This window comes from Humulus lupulus, chromosome 8 (genome assembly GCF_963169125.1).
Source record: "Humulus lupulus chromosome 8, drHumLupu1.1, whole genome shotgun sequence".
In the NCBI taxonomy this organism is placed as follows: Eukaryota; Viridiplantae; Streptophyta; class Magnoliopsida; order Rosales; family Cannabaceae; genus Humulus; species Humulus lupulus.
The window spans coordinates 146110384-146133378 of record NC_084800.1 but is presented as its reverse complement, the minus strand read 5'-3'; the positions used below and the strand labels follow the sequence as shown (position 1 = coordinate 146133378).

Genomic DNA, 22995 nt, shown 5'->3' with positions numbered 1-22995 from the left:
ATGGAAATGAAGTCTCTGACCAGAATCAAAGATGTACAGAGTTTGACTGGGCGGATTGCTGCTCTAAGTAGGCTTATTTCCAAATCAACAGACAAGTGTGTCCTGTTTTTAACTTATTAAGAGGAAGCAAGAAATTTGACTGGACAGAAGAATGCGAGCAGGCATTCCAAGCCATAAAAAAAACATTTGGCTCAGCCTCCAATTTTATGGAAGCCCATAGATAGAGGGGACCTTTTCATTTTTGATAGTCACAGAACATGCCATCAGTGATGCTCTAATACGAGAGGAAGATAAGGTGCAGCATCTGGTCTACTACGTCAGTAAGCGGTTGGTAGGAGCAGAGTCAAGGTACCCTATGATCGAGAAGTTAGCATACTGTTTAGTGCTTGCGTCTCGCAAATTATGGCCATACTTCCAGGAACATCCCATAAAGTTGCTTACCGACTAGCCCTTACGCCAAGTCTTACAAAAACCTGAAATCTCTGGTTGTTTACTTAAATGCACTGTCGAATTGGGCCAATTCGAGATCAAGTATCAACCCCGATCAGCCATCAAAGGAGAAGCTCTAGTGGACTTCATTGCTTAATGCACCAGAATTGCTGATATTCTCGATGAGACAGAAAATGTAGCTGGGCAGAGAAAAGTTTTTCCTACCTGGCAAGTTTATGTGGACGGATCTTTGAATGAACACTATGCAGGGACCAGAATTATATTGATCACACCAGAGAAACGTTGAGTTCATTGCGCGTTAAGGTTCAAATTCAATGCCTCCAATAATTAGGTAGAATATGAAGCCCTTTTAGCAGGATTACAATTGGCCAGAGATGTACATGCCTTGTCGGTTGAAGTAAATAGTGATTCTCAGTTGGTGGTTTACCAAATTTTTGGAGAATATCAGGCGAGACGTTTGCGTATGGTGGCATACTTAAATAAAGATAAGGACTTGTTAGCACAGTTTGAAGAGTACACAATCAAGTTGGTGCCACGAGAGTAATACTCCAACGCAGACGCCTTGGCAAAATTAGCACTACGAAGAATGCTAACACTCTGAACATAGTACCAGTTGAATACTTAGCAAACCCAATTATTACCGAGCAAGAAGAAATGCCAATTACTGTAACTGACACTTGGATGACACCCATCATCACGTACCTCGAGCAAGGGACCTTAACAGTAGCTGCAATGGTGGCAAGTGGACGATGAGATGGGCTGCTCGGTACGTCATGATGGAGGGGTTGTTGTGTAGAAGATGGTACTCTATGCCACTACTCAGGTGTGTGATGCTCGACCAGTCGAAAAACCTATTAGCCAAAGTACACGAGGGGTTTTTTGGAGATCACACTGGGGTGAAAAGTCTGTCTAAAAATATTTTCCGACAAGGATTTTTCTGGCCTACAATGAACGAGGACTCCATGGAATATGTGAAGAAATGTGATAAGTGTCAGAGATTTTCTAAGATACCAAGAGCACCTCCAAATATTTTAAAACAAATGCAAAGTCCCTAGCCCTTGGCAGTATGGGGAATTGATCTGATCGGCAGGCTACCTAAAGGAAAAGGAGGAGTGTAGTTCACGGTAGTTGCTGTGGATTATTTCACTAAGTGGACTGAAGCTAAACCATTAGCCACAATCATGTCAAAGAAAGTGTTAGATATTGTGGTGAAAAACATCATATGTTGCTATGGCCTGCCAAAAAAGATAGTGTTGGATAATGGTACACAGTTTGATAGTGATCTATTTACTAATTTTTGTGTTAGGCATGGCATCATGAAGATCTTTTCCTCGGTGGCTCACCCACAGGTGAATGGGCAAGTAGAAGTGCTAAACAAAACATTGAAAGGCACCCTAAAGAAGCGACTCGAGCAAGCTAAATGATGTTGGGCAGAAGAATTACCAGAAGTTCTCTGGTCGTACAGAACCACTGCTCAGACAGCAACTGGCCATACTCCTTTTTCCTTGGCATATGGTTATGAAGCTATGATACCGGTCGAGATCGACCCCCCGTCCCATCGAAGAAGCACTTATGACAAGGATGAGAACAATCAATTACTGGCTGAATCTTTGGATTTTATTAAAGAAAAGCGAGAAAAGGCGAGCATGAGAGTTGCTGCTTATCAACAAAAGGTGGCCTGAAATTTCAATTCCAGAGTTAAAGATCAAAAGTTCTAGGTTAAAGATTCGGTTCTTAGAAGAATGTTCAAAGACTTAGGAGCTGGAGTGATAGGACCAAATTGGGAAGGACCCTATCAGATCGAGCAAGTCTTGCCACCAGGTACTTACAAACTTTCTAGGCTGAATGGTGAGCTGATAAGAAACTACTGGAATGGCGAGCAGCTTAGGATATATTATCAATAAATACCACTTGTATTTATTTAAGTATGTTTATGATCTGGTTATTTGCTGACCAATCATTTTTTTTAAACAATTTTTGTTTGTTTGAGACTCATTATTAGACACGTTTTGTCCTTTTCAAATTTATGAGATAAAAGAGACTAAGTGCAGCGTAGTCGATTCTTGCTACAAATATGCACATGTGTTAATTTTTCGAACAGTGTTTAACTGATCGGTAAAATCAGGCAGTGTTCAACAGCTCAGTGTGTTCAAGTAGTGTACAACTACTTGAATATTTTCTTTATATTCAATGTGTTTCACGAGTAGTAATTTCTCGAACAGATTCATTCAAGTAGCAAGTGACCAAGGATCTTACAACCCTCGATCACTTGGGGGGAACATGGGGTATACTGTTAAATAATTTAACATAGGCAATGAGAGCACGAATTAATATAGTTGTTTTTACGCTGACTTGTAAATTTTTGAAGTCGACATGGCCATTGAGATAACTTGTTTATCAAAAGCTTAAGTAACTTGGCATCTTTCAAAATTCCAAGTTAAAAGCAAATATTCATGTGAAATTAAAACATTAGGCTCATAAAAGGTTAAAGCAATAAGAGTGTGAGAAATTATACTTAGCAGGGACTTATGAAATGTCTATAATTTCGAAGTTAGAAAACTAAGTACTCATGTGAAAAATTCATGGCATAGATCAAAGAGATTTTACTATTCACAAAAAACTTGGGATGTTTTAAGAAAAGTAAAGTAAAGTGTCAGGCATCTTAGCCATATGAGCAAAATATAATAAACTACTGACTAGAAATGAGATTTCACTAGTCAAGTTGAGAATGCTCTCTGTTCGGCCCAAAATGCTCACTGGTCGGGTAGAATATTGCCTGGTTGGTCAACACCATCCTCAGCATTAGGGACATCCTCTGGTCAAAATGATAGAGCAGGAGAAGCAGGCACAACACCAGCTGGATTAGCTGCCTCCTTGGCGGCCCTGGCCTCACATTTGGCAAGATCTTCCGCCCTTGCCTCTTCTAAGAGAAAGTTGAGGTTAAGGGGCTTGTTTAGCTTCCATATCTGATTGAAGCAGTAAAAACAGATCTCTTCATAATGGGTAAGATCAACTTCTTTGTCTTGTTTCAAATCTTCATTATCATGAGTCATTTTCTCTAGCTGGTCGGTCAACGTCTTGTTGGTTTGGATCTGTCTTTTATTTTCATCAGCCAACTCCCTTAGAGATCCTTCCTGATCGACAATTATCTTCTCTGTCTGCTCAGCCTTGGATTGAAGATATTTCTCAAATTTAGTCAAAGTTTCAATCTTAGCTTGGGCTTCCACCAAATGATCATTCATGACCTTGATCGACTCATTATAGTCGATTGCTCGGCGTTGGGCATGACTAACAGGGATAAGTCCCTGGAATAAATAACCAAAGAAATATTAAAATACGAGTGATCAATAAGAAAGTAAATTTTTTTGATTTGAGCAAGGCTTTTGTGGAGGACAACTTCGACACTTTGTCGGGGTAGAGTCTTAAAGGTCTGAGCTGTGGTTGCATGGTGAAGAGTATCATTTAGTAACTCTTTGTCACATTCACCAACGACGCGAAGAGGCTCACTTAAGCAAGTCAACTGAGTAGTCTGTAGACTAGCATTAAAGGGAATTGACGGAGGAGCCAAACGTGGGAGAATGACTATGGGAGAAAATTTATTAGGGAATTGACGAAGGACTCCCTCAAGAAAATTTATGTGGCGTAGTCTTGATAACCTTGTTTCGGAGTAGTTGAGTAGCTACCTTCACCAGTCTTCCTTTTTTGGCAAATGGGGTGTTGAATTGCTTGAACATGGTTACATCTGCATAAAAGTAAAGCAAAAATTGGGTTAGTAGAAACAATAAATGAACATAGGTAAAAAAATAAAATTCAACAAATTCATCACATAATCTAATTATGGTTACTATCAGCAAAACCTAAGTTCAAAATTTCGTTAAAAATCTCGTCCTCGTCCTCCGACGAAGAGCTTTCTTCTCTAAAGAGCTCGATACTTTTGCCTTTGTCAGGCCTGATGGGGAAGGCGGGTTGGTGAGGTTTTTCAAAAGGAGGCTCTCTAATAATGGGACCACCTGGTCGGCGTGGTTGAGGGGATGAAATAGGAGAAAACTGGTCGGTCACTACTTCGATATCGGCATTAGACTAATCAGTTGTGTCAATTTCATCAGTCGTACTACCCACAACAATATCTTGGTTGTTCGGTAACAATCCCACCAGACGGAGATTCTCTAAGGAGACCAACTATTCAACGTCTTTTTCATCTAGAGGCATGTTGGCAAGTTCTTCTGCCTGAGCATGCATTTTCTTGGTTGGGAGAGGTTGATCAAAAAGGCCGGCATGTGTAAAATCTAGGTTGTTGGCTTTATTGTCTATAGTCAAGAAGTATTCTGTATAATATTTCCCAGGGTTCGATTTATGGGCTATACCATGAAGGTACTTAACCCCTTTTTTCCTATGAAAGAGGTGAAAAAAACATGTATTCTTGTGACTGGGGTTGGTCCTAAAATCGAACAAATAGTGTATCTCGTGAGGGATAGGCGGGATCCAACCTTGAAAGTGGTAGACAATGTATAGAGCAGACAAGGCTTGTACACTTTTTGGAGCAATATGGAAGGGAGACACATTGAAGTAATCTGCTATTGATCTAAAAAAGGGTTGCAAGGGGATTGTGGCTCCTGCATAAATGTTATACTTAGAGCAGGCACAATAAACTCCACCAGGATTATTGGCTCTTTGGTTAGGGTGTGGATATATCACATTCACTCATTCGAGACCCAAGGTCTCAATATGCTTATCAAACATTTTGGAATGTAGCTTAGAAGGCTTAGCTACAAACCAGGAAGGCACACCGTCTTCTTCTTTCCTCAACCTAAGTGTAGAATTTTGTTGGATTTCTGTGGTGAATGTTTCGGTAACCTTTCTCTTGGGTTTTCCAGTTTTTCGAGCTTGGCAAGGGAGTTTCGAAGAAGCTTCAGTCTCGGCTTCTCCTAATAAATTTTCTTCCACACAGGGTACTCGTTCTACAATCTTTTGTGTTGCTCTATGAGCAACCTAGGGATCTTGTTCTTTAGGGAGTCGATTAGACTTCTTCACCCTCATTGATTGGTGTTAGTGTTGTTTCTTAAGGAACTGATCTTCGTGAAGAAAGTATAAGGATGATCGCGAATGGATTTTCTTGAGACGACGGAGACGGTCTTCAGGAGTTCATTACATGGGGTATTTGGAAGAAGAATCACTGCTCGGAAGGGTTTCCCTTAAAGCGGGAATTGAGGAATCAGAGTCTGTTTGGCTGTCACCTCCCCTGTAGTCGAAACGATTAATCTACAAAAAATAAGGGGAGGTGAGTAAACCAAACAGAAAGTGAATGAAAAATAAAAAATATATACAATACTCAGTGAAAAAATTTCTTTGATCAGAGAAATTAATTTTCCCCATATAAAGACATTTTTTAGGGGAAATAATAATAATTTTGTGAGATTCAAGTAGATTGTTTTGAATTTCGCATGGTGTTCGAAGGAATAAGGCCTAAGGTGGTGTTCGAGTGATTTGGTGTGTGTCCTAGCATTGGGATGTGTGTCCGAGCGGCTGTGCGGTGTCTGAGGAATGGGGCGTGTCCGAGCAGTTGGGCATGTCTGCGTAGCTGGTGTGTCCAAGGAGCTTGTGTGTCCAAGAAGTTAGTGTGTTCGAGCATTCGGGTGTGTGTCCGAGTGGCTATGCGGTGCTCGAGTGGCTGGGGAGCATGTCCAAGGAGCTAGGCATGCCCGAGGAGTTGGGCATGTTAAGGAGCTGGTGTGCCTGAGTGATTTGGTGTGTGTCCGAGCATTCGGGTATGTCTCCGAGCAGTTGTGCGGTGCCTCGAGCGGCTGGGGGCATGTCCGAGGGGCTGGGCGTGTCTGAGGAGCTGGCGTGTTAGAGGTGCTGGGGTGTGTCCGAGGAGCAAGGATGTGTGTCCGAGCAACTGGGAAACAAAACACCCGAGTACCAAGCAATGGTCCGATTGGCTAGGTATGGCAAAAGGAACACGTTTGATGGGCTAAAGGTAAAGAGCATAGCATGATGTACAAACATATTTTCTTAATCTTGGAGTATGCAAACATGTTCAAAAAGAGGAATTCCAAGAGTTCAAACAAGTCTCAAGAAAATATAATATGCTTCTCTTAAACCTATGAACCCAAAATTACAATGTGTAATGGGAAATCATTTTTCTTTCAAAATTTCATGAAATTGGAGGAAAAATTGACTAACCCAAAGCGTAAACTATACTATATTAGCCATAAAGTCTCTATTCTACAAAGATTTATCATAAAAAATCCAAGGATATATTTCAAAGGGGATTTCGGCATGCGTGTATTCTAACAAGTTTTTTGTATAGATTTTTTAAGTTTAAAAAGCTTAAAGATAAAGATGAAGAAGGAGAAGCTTACCTAAACGTATTGAAGAGCCTTTAATTTCTTGAGAAAGCTTGGATTTGCTTGGACAAGTTGAAGTGCCTTGGAAATTTATGGAGGTTTTGGCCAAGAGAAAGGAAGAGTGTTGTTGATGATGAAATTCTTGCTTATGAGTAGTGGGCATCCATGGGTCTATTTAAAGGAGAGAAAGGGAAACTCCCACTTACCCTGAAGACTCTTGGTATTCTCTCTCCCATGATTGGAAACGAGTAACTGCCATTTTCATGGCTGAAAAATTTAATTATAGCTTTATTTGCAAAAGGCGAGAAAATTCCAAAAGTCAGTTTTGGAATTTTAGGACACAGTAATTATTAAATTTAGTGCAGATCCTTGCGAGGAGCAGGAAAAGTTTATCATATGAGAAAATCATATAATAAACTTTGGGGGCAAATGGTATCCCCAAAATTTTTGTTCAATGACGTGGCAATCAGATAGACAAGTGGCAATGCATGGTCAGTAAATGACACATTAATAGTCAATAAATGTGTTATTTAAAGAAGTGAAAAGGTTGGAAGTTGACTGTGAAGTTGTGACATTACTGGTCAGGAAGTAAATTTACATGGCCAGAAGTGATTTGCCTGACCAATGATATGCGTTGACTGATCACTGATGTGCTTTGGCCGACCAGTGATATGCCATGGCCGATCAGTGATGTGCTTTGCCCGACCAGTGATATGCCATGGTCGACCAGTGATATGCCTTGGCCGACCAGTAAGGTGTCTTCGCCGACCAGTCACTTCGGGGAATGGATTTGGTCGACATGACGGATCAGAATCTCGGGAGTAAATCATCTAGTGACTCTTCAATATGCCTCAATAACAACTTCAACCCGAATGACTCGTAACTGCCCCAGGAATCTCTCAGATATCCCGAAGTAATAGCTATATTGTTGTAATTTGAATTTATTTATATTTTATTATGTTATCCCAAAAATGAGAAGTGAATGACATGGCAGGAATTAATTGCACGCGGCTAACACCTGGCAAAACCTGTGTTCGACTATTAACCAGGAAGATATTCAGCATTATGCAGTCGGTCTCTTCACACGACCAGTCTGGTTGTATGCACATAACACGCGGAGGAAATCTTAGGCAGTTATGATGGAATCCGAAATTCTCTCCCATGATTTCCTAAGTATCCGGGTATTTAGGAAATAATATCTGTAATAAATCAATGTAAATCTACCCCGAGCTTATAAATAGAAGAAGAGGGCTCAGGGAAGAGGATCTTTTTCCTTTCTGACTTCTAAATCGCTTGAGATCAGAGTTATCATATCACTCATATTGTATTGTTCTGCAAAGGTTAGTGAAACTCATTGAACCCTAGTTCTTTGATCACTCCTTTGATCTCACATCAATAACAATCTAAGTGGACGTAGGTTATTACCAGATCCTGGGGCCGAACCACTATAAAATATCGTGTTCTTATTCTTTTCGTCATTACATTCTTTTCAACGCATTCATCCACGTCAAGCGTACTTTGACTCCGTGTCAGTTGCCCAAAATCAGGGTCAACATATTAATTAAAGTTGGTTGGAACAACCAAGGACCCCGTCAAATGGGATATTTCTCATGTACAATCCATGAGCCTATAAATAAAGGGCTCATGGCATCATTTAGAGGGATCTGGGGATTGAAAGAAAACACTCTAGTTTGGAGACTTTGGGACCATTACTTAGGGCATTCTGGGAGCATTTTCTGAGAGTTCAGAGAGAGAAACATTGTATTTTCCTACTTACACTTGAGAAACTCAGTTGACTAAGGTTCATCTAATTTTAAATATAGGCTAAATATATCACAACTCTAAGTGGATTAGGCTATCACCAACAAATTGGGGCTGAACCACTATAAAAATTACTTGTGTTATTTACTTTCTATTCAAGGTTTATTGTCGTTTTTGCGTCTACTCGCAGTTGGCCAAAATCGTGATCAACAGGTCGACTGTTTGTAATTTTTGAGTTGTAATTATTCCTTAGTAATTGTAAATGACCCAGTCAACATTTATTTTGGGATCTCATGTACGCACTTAACGTTTTAATAAAAAGACTATTCCTTTTGTCCAAAATTTATAACCCTAAGTCGTTAATCACGTTTAGTTGCACATTTATAGCCAAATGACTCAATTAGTGAGTCTAGCACTATTTAAAATACATAGTGTAATGGTCTTGGCTATCCAGGGCATTACACATAGCCACCTCTCGCTTGTACACTGATTGGACCATAGACAACGCTATGTACAAGCTTCACTGAGAAATAACATTTGCATTATTATTAAAAGAAATATAAAAAAATTGATCATGCACATAAATAAAGAAATTAAGTTTCTAGAAAATCCAGGAATAAAATAAGCATTATTCAAAATAAGATAATTGTTCCCGAAATATAAACAAACTGATCCCATAACTATCGCTGAAATGAGCGTACCACTTCCAACTCACATAGTCACATCCGCCATCAGGAAGTTCCCTTGATGACTCAAGTATCTGCATAGAAGAACAAACATGGTTAGTGGCTCCTAAATCTAAAACCCAGGATGAAATTGTAACGTCCTGCATTTTCGGGTACCTTTAAACGACTCGGGTCGGGATTTTTCCCCCGGGTTAAGAATATTATTTTAAATAGTATTATATTTTGTTTGTAAGTATTCCATGAGTTATTGCTAGACAAAATATGAATTTTGTGATTTTAAAAGTCAAGATAAGACTTTTGGTCCTGGACCGACACAAAAACCCTGATCGGGTAAAAATCTCGGAAAATAAAACGAAAAATCATGGCAATTATATTTTGGGCATAAAATACATTCATAAGAGTTAAAGTTTGGTAAAAAATAATAAATCTAAAAGAAAATGGAAATTTTAGGGCATTTTGTATTAAACGCCTAATTTTACCGAAATGGGGAATTTTATTCCATGAATGGACCTTAGGTTAAATTTTATTATGTGATTAATTAAATTAAATGTGAGAGACATTTAATTTAATTAATTAATGTTAAGTTTGGTGATTAAAACTTAATAAGAGTGAAAAAGGTGTCAAAAGCCAATTTGGACTTTTCTTCTTATGAAACCTTTTTTAACCTTTATTAAAAAAAAAAAAAAATGAAATGATTATATATAGCAAGGGTTGGCCGGCCATGTGGTGTTTTAGGTGGTGTGAACCCAACTTAATAAAGATAAATCTCATTTTAACTAAGTCAAGTCAAGTGGGCAAGTGGGAGGAAAACACTTGAGTGTTTTTGAGATAAATTAGATAGTATATAACTCTTCCATCCCTCCCCAACCGACCACACCACTCTCTCACATTCACTCATCTGATTTTTGAAGACCTCTCAAAGTGTTCTCTCCATTTTTCAAGCCCAAGAACACCAAGGAAAACTTGGAGGCAAAGTCTTGGTCTAGGAAGTATTTTCCCTAAGGTAAACCTTCACTAATCTAGGCTTTTGTAAAGTTTTAAGCTTAGAGTTTCAAATAGCTAATTAACTATGTTGTTGGGGGAAGTTGGTTAGGGTTTTTGAAAGGTTTTGAAGGAGTCAAAGCTTATAGGAAGGTCCAAACCTTAAGCAAGAACACCAAAGAGGTAAAAAGTTTACTTTTGATGATTTTGTTGTAGGGTTTTTAGTTTTAAGCATTATTTTGTATATCTAATTCTTAGAGTTTCTTGTTGATGATGTAATAAGGTTATGGTAGTTGTTTAATAATTTTTATGATGCATGTGTATTGATTTTTGAAAATGGGAACCAAAACCCCCAAGGGTTTTGTAGGATACCCTAAAACAAAACATGTTTTAAGCTGTGACTTCCAAGGGGTCAAGTAGCCACTGTATATTGTTTTTGTAAAATTAAATTCTACTGTTATGTTGTTGAGATTGATTACATAAAATTGAGCTTTTGAAACACTAAAAAATGTTTAGAAATGAGTAAGTTATGCTATTTCAAAGTTTAGGTAAAAAACTGTTTTTTTCGTATTCTCATTTTCGGAACCAAGTTTGGACAGCCACTGTATTGGGAAAATGAACCCAGTTTTTTCTAAAATTTTGTGGACATATTTCTGGAATAACCTATTAGTCCACTGTAAAATTTGGTAAGAAAATATTAAACGGTTTGAAAGTTATTAACTGTCAAAGTTTGGAAAAAATAAGGACTTGAAAATAAGGTCATTTTTACCTCATTTTTGGAAAATGATTTCACCAATAAAAAATGCTCATTTTGACATAAGATTTTACAAAGACCTAAATGGCATAACAAAAATGGAATTGGGAAATTTCGGTAACAATTGGGTAAGTAAATTTCAAGTTATGAACTAACGAAGTATGTAGTTAAAAATGTGAAAATTGGGTTTTTCACACTTAAGTGTAAAAATGAGATTTTGGAACATAAAGTAAAAAGTAAAATTTTGCTTATTTCAAGATATAAATTGGTAAGTCTTGAAATCATATTTTCACTAAAATTACCCCTTTGAGTTTAAATGAATTATTTTTATTAAAGAGTTTTTATTCTTTTTAAAAATAAGAGATTTAATTTATTAATAGTTAATAAATTAAAAGAGGGTTTAAAACCTTATATTTTGATAAAATAATTAAATGAATTATTTTTCTAGTAAGTAAAAATTGATTAATTGCTTTTGGAAAATTAATTAGTCAAGATGAGAAATTTATAACGGTTTTCCTAATTAAGACAAATTAGGCAATTTTCTTAAAACGGTTTTTAGATATTAAAACCTTAAGAAAAATAAAAGGAAAATTTAAAGAGTTTATTTTCTTTAAAAATAATTAAGGAATTTATTTGTATTTTCTGGATATAATACCGGCTAAAATCATACATATTTTAACCGACTAGTCGAAAGTGCGGGTTAATAGCGATACCTTGAAAGAATAAGATTTTTAGCGGATTGTGGGAAATACCATTGTGATACCCGAGCCTAGGTATCGAGACCTTAGGATAGGTCTCCCCGAGACTTAGGGTCTAGTCTCGAATATTTTGTATGACTTTCCTTAATAGGTTTAAAACCAAATAAGGATAATAAATCCTTACAAATGACTTTTATTAAAATGACAAAACTGCCCAAAATAATAATAATGAATTATTAGTGCCATAATTAATCCGAGTATACTGTATGGATAACTACAGTATTGGCTAAGCGTAACTGGACTGAACGTTGGAGGGTGAAAACCTGCTGAGCGCTAAGGACTCCAAGTAAGTCAACTTATATTGTATGGCTGCAACATGAAATGATTATTGTCTTGTATGTTAGTATAGGGATACATGCATATACATAGGCTGTCATAGAAAGTTGCTTAGAGACGTTAGTCTAGTGAGTGCTGATTTAGAAAATATGAACGGTAGAAGTCCGTCATATCCTAGACGGTTGATCCCCGTCACACTGCTTGATTTTATTTATGTCCGGTTCATTACCGCGACGAGTGGCCATGAGATGAGGATAAGCTGGTTAAACCTAGGGGCACCAAGATAAATGGGACCTAGGGGCCCTCATGCTTACTTAATCATTGGACGGTTAGAATCCGAGCAAGTGCTCTGATAAGTTATTCCCGGATAGCAGCCGTGAATATTGGCCATTCCGTGAGAGTGCCTAGAGATACTAGGTGTAGCACCCACATTATTTTGATATAATGTAGCCAATAATCACATGATTGCATTGCATTACATATCATACAATATGTATAATTTGAGCATATGCATATTCTTATAAGTGTTTTCATGTATAAGTATAAAAGTTGTGTATGTGATGTCTATATGTATGCTCAATATTATTAACCTTGTGGCATTTGAGTTGTCTTTCATGGGTGTTTGATGTGCTCAAGATATAAGAAAGTATGAAAAATATGGACAAGGCATGGAATTAAGTGATGAAAGTGAGATATAGAAGGCAAAATAGGTTAAGTAGTGAAAAATAGTACAATGTCGATTACTAGTATTTCGGTGTAAAATTGAGTATTTATGGATTTACCAAATATAATCGAGGTATGATTAAGGTCTCATTGATGATGTAAAAATGGTTTTAGAACCATTAGATCAATTCTTGATGGGAGGTATACATAATCAGTGGTATTGATGCAAAGTCAAAACGAGCTTAGCATAAGTGCGCTACGCTCGATCGGGTAAGCATAACTATTGGGTATGTAGTCATATGGACCTAAGGTTTGGTGTGAGTGGTTTACACATAAGGATAATAGGCCTAGCAGATGATTAAGTCGAAATTATTGAAGTGATAAAGTTTTCATAAGTCAAAAGGTGAAATGATGAGATGAAAGGTGTCAAATTTTGATACAATAAGGCTAAATCATTGAAAATAAGGAATTTTCATCAACCTTATCACTTTGCACGACCATTATTCTGAAAAACAGAGAGAAAAGAAAACCAAAAACCATTTCTTGGCTGGTTTGAAGAAATTCTAAGGAGATCCAAGTGAAAGCAAAGCCAAAGAAGTAGATTAAGCTTAGTTCTAACCTTTTTATGGTAAGTTCTTGTACTTGGAAGTTAAACTATGTTTTTGAATTTTTCTGAGAGCTTATATATGGTGTTTTATCCTTTTTAAGATATTTCTTGGGGTTTCCAAGTGGTTTGAGGTTTAGAAAAGCTTGAAGAGATTGTTTTCGCCGAAAAGTTGCTCGGTAAGTGAAATTTTGTGTTTTATGAGGTTTTTGGGGTTCTTGGAGTACAAGATGATTTTTGGTTATTTGATTGAGTTTATAAGAGAGTATATATGTTTATAAATGTTTGAATATATGTGGAGACTCATTTAATTTGGGTGATGATCTAGGAGATAAGAATTTTATCAAAATCGGTATATGATAACTTTATGATGAATCATGTTGGTATTTGGGATATATGGTTATGGCAGGCTATTTGATGTTGATTATTAGTTTATTTTGATATTTGAGGATAGCTAAAATTAAGGGGAAACTTTTTCAAAATTTCTCTAAGTGTCTAAGATAAATCTAACGCTCGATCTAGGTGGTTTAAGGCATTTTAGGCATGATTTTGATATGAAATTTGATATGATGTTTTATGGGTATTTTTAAATGAGAGTTCAATGTCTTACTGCCTTCATTATGATGAGAAATCCATGCCATTGTCAGGATAAGCACATCAATACCTAAGACACCACTTGTTACACGGTGAACTATATTTTGGACAAAAGGTAAGTAAAGTACTCAACTACAACACAAGAATTATGTGTTATGTGAAAGTATGCATTATATGAATATTTTGTGAGTAAGTGGTATTAACATACAGTGACACTTCATCATAAATTTGTATGCATGGCATAATAGTGATATGGTAAATTATTATATGATATAAGACCATGCATGATATTATGATGATTAATTATATGATGCCTTTGCAAGTTTTGTGCAACATAAAAGAAAGTTGTTATAAGAAGTTTAAGTTCAGTGCCACTGTTTTGAAAAGGTGAATGAAAGTGTTAATAAGTGTAAACGGAGGCCTATAGTAGGCTTATAGTGGCTGCCCAATAATTTGGGCTAGGTTTTAGTGAACCAATAATATTGTTTGCCATGTTTCCGTTTTATTTCTCCTCCATATGAGTTATTGTTATATGTATTGACACCATAGTGTGTGGCCGCCTTAACTCTTGAGCCCGACGGGGCAACGATGGAATAAGGTTTTTAATGTGCCCTACTGTGGTGATGGCTAGCCGGAGGAGAACCCATGGGATTTTGTATTATATGTGTAACAAGCCCTGCAGGCATTGACCAATTCAAACAGTGTGCACAATATTAAGGGGCCCAAAATTTAAAAAGAAGTTGTGTATGACCATTGATATTGGGTAATCATTAGCATTGCATGCATTACTTTGCTTACTGAGCTTTAGGCTCACAGTTGTCTTGTGTTGCAGGTAGAGAAAGAAATATGTGAATGATATGAGGAGAACTGAAGCATGGTCCTGACCCTGATTTGTACATATGAACACATCGACCTTTTGTGGGTTATTTCAGTTATCAGTGAGATGTTTGTAATAAAGTGTGAAGTTATGTTTTGAAAATAAATTGGGTTATTTAATACTTATGTATAATATGTTTGAGACACACTTTATGTTTAATGTAAATAATGTGAAATAAGTTTTCAAGTTTAAAAAAATATATATATATATATGTCCAGACTTCCGCAGAAATAAATTATGATATAGTTTTAAAACGTAACACCTCAAATATGGTTTTAACTAAAATAAGTGAGGGTGTTACACTAGGGATTGCCAAGATTGAGTGAGGCTGAACACCCTAGGGGCAACTGCTCACCAGCACCACTGATTAACATAGAAGTCTCCGTAAAACCGTGTAAATTAGATTACACTCTTGAATAAGTAGCGATGCCCTAGGTAACACGATAGTTACCCTTGATGAGAATATTTATTGGCTAGATCTTAGTGTGGGGACTCGGTTCTCTTTTACAGATTAGCAATTATGTTGGAGGGCGCGTTACGCATGAATTGTTGGAAATTGTCGAGCGTTGGTCTCGAATTATGATGTGATATAATATATCTGCTTGCTCTGGGATTTTCTGGGTGCAGGGATATATTTGTTGATAAGATATAGTTGTGATATAATATATCTGCTTGCTCTGGGATTTTCTGAGTGCAGGGATATAATTGTTGGTAAGATATAGTTGTGATATAATATATCTGCTTGTTCTGGGATTTTCTGAGTGCAGGATTTTTATCTAGTTATGAATTGATTTATCATTGGTTATCAGGCATGACCATAAGTTTGCCAGGACGCTTTAGCGTTCTTGAAATTGATTGTGTAGGGTCCCGATGGGTCCGGAACCCTAATTCTCTACATGCTTGTTTGAAAGTTGATCTTACTAAGCGTTTTCGCTTACCTAGTTGTTTCATGTTGTAGGTAAGAGCAAGGGCAAGGCAGAGCAGTGAGCGCTGGAGTCTTCCTTGCAAATGTACATGTGGACCGACCTTTTGGGAAGCCTTTTTATTTTCGGAAATGTTGTGTAATTTTCCTAAACTAGGCTCACTCTAATCTTTATAAAACATGTTTGTAACTAAATGTTAAGTATGACCATACGACTTTTTAAATTTTTTTTTTTTATATACGGGTTTTTGAGACATTTTGTTAAATGAAAACATTTATATTTCCGCATTATCGAGTCTTGAAAATCCGAGTCGTTACAGAAATATCGTCTTCAACTATTCAAGCTTCAAGTACAAGCAAATCAAATTTACCTTTCTTTTTTCAGCTCATCGAGCTACTTTTTACAGTTTCTCTTTCAGTGGCATTGAACTCTACAGTGGAAACACTTTCCCTTTGGTTTCTTTTTGGAGTTATTCTCATTCTTGTCTCCTTATCCTTTGGTGCTTTCTTGCCTTTCTTAGACTTCTTGCCCTTACCTTTGTCCTTGTCATTCATCTTCTTCTCATCTTTTTTTTATCCTCAGAGGATGAAGGTTTCTCCTCTACCACACTCCTCAGTTTCTTTGGTTATGGTTTCGTTAAGAGACTCAAATGTCTGCAATTCATTCAATAGCTCGGTCATGTTGAACTCCAACTTATTCATAATATAGTTTGTTGTGAATGCAAAGCAGCAGGAGTGAGCGATTCAAGTATTATGTTTACTTGTGTACGCTCATCAATGACGACCACATGTATTTCTGCTTCATGCATCACATTAATCATGCTCAAGACATGTTCGCACAAAGAAACACCTTTCTACATCTTAGTAGTCATGTAGGTTCTAGTAGCCTCATGTCTACTTTGATAAGATTGTTGCCCAAATATGGGCTGCAGAGATTCTATTTTCTCAAAAGCAATTTCCATGGTGTTCAAGCTTTGTTCTAAGAACATCATTCATGCTCACAAGCATGTAACACTTAGCCTTATTGTTAGATTGAATCCAAGCATCATATTTGTCCTGAATATTCTTCGGGGCATTGGCAGCGTGCTCTTCAAGACATTCCCCAGTTAGGACAAATTTAAGGTTCTCACAGATGAACATTAGACTCATATTTGATTTGCATGTTATAAAATTATCACCATTAAGTTTTTCAAGTGAAATTAAATTAGTTATTGGGTTCCCACCATTCAATAATATTGAAAGAAATAAAAAAAAAACAATAATATTACACTTTGAAAAGATATAAAGTATTTGGAAAGTAAATATGATCTGTAACGCCCTGGATAACCAAGACCGTTACATCGTGTGTTGAAAATAGTGAAAGACTTGCTAATCAAGTCATTAGAATAAAGATGTGATCCTAAAGTCATAATCAAGTTAGGGTTAAAAGATTTTGATCATAAATAGACAATTTTCATTAAAATAATTTTTTAGCACATGGGATCCCAAAAACAAGGTTTAAAGGACAAATTTACAAACTTCCAAAAAACAGTTATATACAATCAAAGGCCACTCTAATGGAAAAATACACATTTTAGGTTTCTGTCCCTGTACCATCCCTTGGCCATGGCGAACGAGCAGCTGATAGTGTACACCTTGTCCCCAGAGCTTTCGAACTCATGGTTGATCCATCTTACCCTTACCTTGGCCTACACCACATAGCACCTGTGAGCCGAGGCCCAACAAGAAAACCATAACAACATAACATAATCAATAATGATAATCAAATAATTCACAAGATAGGTAATCAGATATTCAACGAGCTATATCATCAAGCTAACAACAATAACCATCTATATTCAAAATTTTATCTCAATCAATACACAAAAATCAGGGTCAACGCCCTTAGGCCGCACCCTCTGTTTAACCCACTGACTCCCGCCCGCTTAGGTCGAGTCCAGTGTTTATCTAGCTGACCCCATCTCATAGTGGCCGAGCCATGTCCTGTGCACAAATTATCAGCCCCAGCTCTCTTAGTACGTTTATTTCATGCTCACATGGCATATCACAATCATTAAGCATTTGTATTAAAATACATGGAATCTCAGTCCCAACACAACCACACAAGGGTGCAATTTTCTTACCATTAATTCTAAGAGGAGATAAGGGAATGGTTCCGAGCACGATCCTCAGCCCCAAGCCTTGGAAATAAACCTAGTCATAGTGTCTAATGGGTAATTGTTAACTTCCAATCCAAATAAATACTTAGGAGACAGAAACAAGCCTTCGGGGCCTCAATTTCTACTAAACCGGGTAGTAGAAATTGTCCCGAGAGCCTAGGTTCAAACCCCTGAGCCTTACCAATTCTAGGGCTAAAATCCTTAGGCGGGTAGCGACTTGGCCTAGTGGGTCGCGACTTGCCTCCAGGTTAGAGAGCAAGTACCCAAGCCAAAGGGGAGGTAGGCCGCGACTTGGCTTAGTGGGTCACGGCGTGCCCCCATCTCAGAGAGCATCCCAGGCCAAAATGGCCACCCGCATCGTGACGCCCTAGAGCTAGGTCGCAGCGCGCTCTTTCGAGTCTAGAAATTCTGGGTTTTCCCATGTTTCTCCCATCCAATTTTCCCAGAATTCAAACCCAATAAACTTCCCGATAAGAACTAAACCCAGCTACGAGTTCAGGATTAAATCACATACTTTAAACATTAAATTCCTAATAATTATACTAGAATCAATACTCTAATTAAGTAAAAATAACCACTAAACACTTAGCTATTTTAGTACTCAAAACTTAGTCTAATCCCACACAAATACCAGAATTCCTTAACATAATAAGTGATGAAAAACTTACCTCAATTGTAATTGAATCCCCCACCAGCTTTCTTCCTTCTAGTCTTGTGCTTAAAATCCTCAATCTCCCTAGCTAAATTTCCCTGGGTTGACACTTCAATTCCTCAAGGTTTCCCCATAGAATTTCCCCAAGCATTCCTTTGAACTTCAGAAAATTATTCCTAAGCTCCTAGAGATAGAAGAACCATGAGAGAGAGATGAGAGGGTTTGAGATGTTTTTACTTTCCTCTCCCTTAATTCTAAGTGACTTCTGAGCAGATCCTTTGATAATTCAAAACACTAATTTGCCCTTCTAGGTTTACTAATCCTCAAATTGTCCCTAGGGGTAAAATGGTCATTCTCCCCCAGTTCCCGCTAATTCGTCAAATGTTCCTACTGTCTAGCAATTAATCCCGTCATCCAATTAATTACCAATTATTTATTTAATGTCTAATAATTTCCAAATTATTCTCTAAATTCCTAGAAATACCCATAGGCCCCTCCCGAGCTTGGTATTGAACCCCGCTGTGACTATTTCGCCAATCCGCTCACTAGGACCGTTTCAAGCCATATGCTGCAAATATATCCACATAATAATGTGGTCTCAATAATTTATCACATATAATCACATTTATGCCCTTTATGGGCCAAAATTATAGATATGCCCTTATAAGCTATAGAGGGCCTACATGCATATCTAATACTCAGAAACATGCATGTCACATAGTCATATAATCATATTAATCATGCATCTAAACATTTAAATCACACATATACCAATTATGCCCTCCCAACACGCTAATCAAGGCCCTTAAGTCTTATTAGTGATTTTGGGTTGTTACAACTATCCCCTTCTACTGAGAATTTCGTCCTCAAAATTTACCTGAATAACTCAGGATACTGATCCCGCATCACTGACTCAAGCTCCCAGATCACTTCCTTGACCTTGCTATTCCTCCATAAAACTTTAACTTGAGGAATCGTCTTCTTTCGTAGAACCTTGTCTTTCTTGTCTAAGATCTGGACCAGTCGCTCCTCATAATACAGATCTGTCTGCAATTCCAAGTCCTCATACTTCAACACACGAGTTGTATTTTAGACCTATTTCTGAAGCATAAAAAGGTGGAATATGTCATGAGCTCCTAGTAACGGCGGTGGCAGTGCCAATCTATAGGCCACTAGCCCGATCCTCTCCAGGATCTCAAAAGGTCCAATAAATCTAGGGCTTAGCTTGCCCTTCTTCCCAAACCTTCTCACCCCTCGAAGTGGTGAAACTCGTAGAAACACGTGGTCCCCTACCTGGAACTCTACGTCCCTATGCTTAGGATCAGCGTAGCTTTTTAGTTTGCTCTGCGAAGCGAGCATTCGAGCTTGGATCTTCTCGATAGCCTCATTAGTCTTCTGAACCATATTCGGTCCCAAATACTTCCTCTCACCCATTTCATCCCAATGAATGGGCGATCTACCCCTCCGACTCAATACATCTACCACCACATTGGCTTTCCTTGGGTGGTAAAGGATATCACAATCATAATCCTTCATCAACTCCAGCCAACGCCTCTGCCTCATGTTCAGATCCTTCTAGGTGAAGAAGTACTTCAAACTCTTATGATCGTATATATCTCGCACTTCTCCCCATATAAATAATGTTGCCATACCTTTAATGCGAATACCACCACTGCCAATTCTAGATCATGCGTAGGGTATCGCTGCTCATATTCCTTCAGTTGCCGTGATGCATCAGCTATAACTTTATGATTCTGCATCAACACACAGCCTAATCCCAGTCTCGATGTGTCACAGAATACCACAAACTTCCCTCTATCCAAAGGGAGACTCAACACAGGTGTTGTAATCTGTCGTCGCTTCAATTGTTGGAAGCTATTTTCACATTTATCTGACCAGAAGAACTTCAGATTCTTCCGTATCAATTCTGTCATCGGTGCAACAATCTTTGAGAACCCTACAAACAACCTGTAATAACCTACTAATCCAAGGAAGCTCCTAACCTCTGAGGCATTCTTTGGCCTCGACCAATCTCTCACTGCCTCCACCTTAGATGGATCCACCTTAATCCCATCTTCATCGACAATATGTCCAAGGTATGTCACTTATGGTAGCCAAAACTCACACTTCTTAAACTTTGCGTACAACTGGTGCTCTCTCAACCTCTACAAGACCTATCGGAGATGTTGTTCATGCTCTACCTCTGAACTGAAGTACACTAGGATGTCGTTGATGAAGCCAATCACAAACTGATCCAAGAAGTCCTTGAATACATTATTTATTAGGTCCATGAATGCTGCTGGGCATTGGTCAAACCAAACTACATGACCAGAAACTCATAATGCCCATACCTCGTTCGGAAGGTCATCTTTGGTATATCCTCATCCTTGATCCTCAGCTGGTGATAACCAGATCGAAGATCAATCTTCGAGAACACTGTCTTTCCATGTAGCTGATCAAACAGGTCATCGATCCTAGGTAAAGGGCATTTATTCTTGATGGTCAACTTGTTCAACTCCCTCTAGTCAATAAACATACTCAAAGTCCTGTCCTTCTTCTTCACAAACAAAACTGGAGCACCCCATGCCGAGTAGCTAGGCTTGATAAACCCCAAATCAAGAAGTTCTACCAGCTGTATCTTCAATTCTTTCAGTTTCGTCGAAGCCATCTTATATGGTGCCCTCGACACTAGTTCTGTCCCCGGTGCTAACTCAATGACGAACTGAATCTCCTTGTGTGATGGAAGTCCTGGCGAATCCTCAGGGAACACATCCAAGAACTCACGAACTAATCTGGTCACTCCCGGCCGTGTTGGCAAAAGTCTAGTAGTATCCACCACACTAGATAGGAAACCTATACAAACTACCTGTAATAGTTCTCTAGCTCTCAATGCTCATACCGTGGGTATGCGAGGTCCATGTACTGCACCCACGAAAACAAAGGTGTAATGCCTTGAAATTCCTAATGCAGTTCAATGGCTGGATTAGTAGGCCGGGAGGGCCATAACTGTTTAATTATGCCATTAAATCAATATATGCATGCTTATGTGAATTATATTATAATATGATGTTATATGCATGCATGTGGGTCCACATTTGAATATTAGCGTGTTTTGATAATTTGGTCCATTAAGGGTATATTTGTGTATTTGGGTGCATATTGTGATTTGTGAATGAGATCCCATTATTATGGAGATATATTCGGGCAATTCGGCATGAGACGGTCTTATATTATGAGTTAGCAGTTTTGTCATAACTGGGGTCTTTCATTGGGATATTTGATAATGAGAAGGTTATTCGATGATAAATTTGGAGTTATTGAGATCAGGAGGGATATTTGACTATAATGTCTGCAGGGGTGTTTTCGGGACCCCAAGCACTAGGTTTTATTTGAGGTTACTTAAGCTTGAAGTAGCTTGTCAGATAGAACGTACGTTAAAAAACCTCTCGTTCTTTCCCATTAGTTGATTTTTACCGTTCGAAGCATTTTCAAAGATATCTCGAGTTCTAGGAGTCGGAATCAAGTGAGGATCGAGGCATAGCGATCCTAGGAATGATTAGAAGCTTCTTGACCGAAGGATTTGACGAGAAACAACCTAATCAAAGGTAATCTAATTTTTTAGTTTTGAGTTTGTAGAGTTTCTAAGCTTAGAATTGGACCTTGTGAATCGTTGAGTTTTTGATTCGTTTGAGCCTAGGGATTTGATGGTTTTGGATCATTGGGAAGCTTGGGAACTTTTATTTGATGATTTGGAAGTGTTTAGGTATGTTTTTGGAGGGTTTGGGATGATGAAAATCATGTTTGGGCAGGTTCTGGGTTCGGGGCCGCAACCTTATTCTTGGGGTGCCGCGACCATAGCTCGAAGAAGAAGGTGGGAGAATTTTCCTTTGCTGGGCACTGCAGCCCTTGGTGTTGGGCACCGCGGCCCTTGCTCCTGGAGTGGCTGGGGGCCGCGGCCCAAGGTGTTAGGGCCGCAGCCCTTGAGCAGGGTTGAGGCTTGATTATCATTTTATTGATGGTGTCCCATATTTGGTTATGGATAGGTGACCGCTGAAGGACTAAAAGTCAGATCGTTCTCAAGGGTTGTTCTTTTATTCATTCTCGCTCGAATCAGAGGTAAGAAAATTGCACCCTGTGTATGTGACATGCATGATTGTTATGGAGGCATGTTGATTGATAAATGTGGACATGGATTGCATATTAAATGCTAAGTAATGTTGTTTACTTGTATATGGAACAGACTAGTCAGGGACACTGACCTAGGAGTCAGATATGACATAAGCGTTCTGAATGCAGAGCCGAACGAAGATTAGATCTAATAGATATCAGCGTTGAATGACTCTAAGGCATTAATGTTGGACTGTCCCTAAGGTCGATGAACTTATAAGCGCTTGGCTAATCTAAGACTAGTTATTGAGCGCCAAGGCCAAAGGCCTAGGTGACCGTTCGTCACATGGCTAGGGAACGATGTTCCAGGGTTATGACTCTATGGTCATGAGGAAGGTTGTGTT

At 38.2% G+C, this 22995-nt stretch overlaps 1 long non-coding RNA gene across 1 annotated transcript; it reads left to right on the top strand.

Moving 5' to 3' along the window:
• The first annotated feature begins 13106 nt into the window (after window positions 1–13106).
• LOC133794405 (uncharacterized) lies at window positions 13107–14958 on the top strand. The gene is made up of 4 exons (XR_009875198.1): window positions 13107–13304; window positions 13385–13459; window positions 13928–13989; window positions 14707–14958. It is a non-coding gene; the product is annotated as an uncharacterized LOC133794405 (long non-coding RNA).
• Window positions 14959–22995: the final 8037 nt, after the last annotated feature.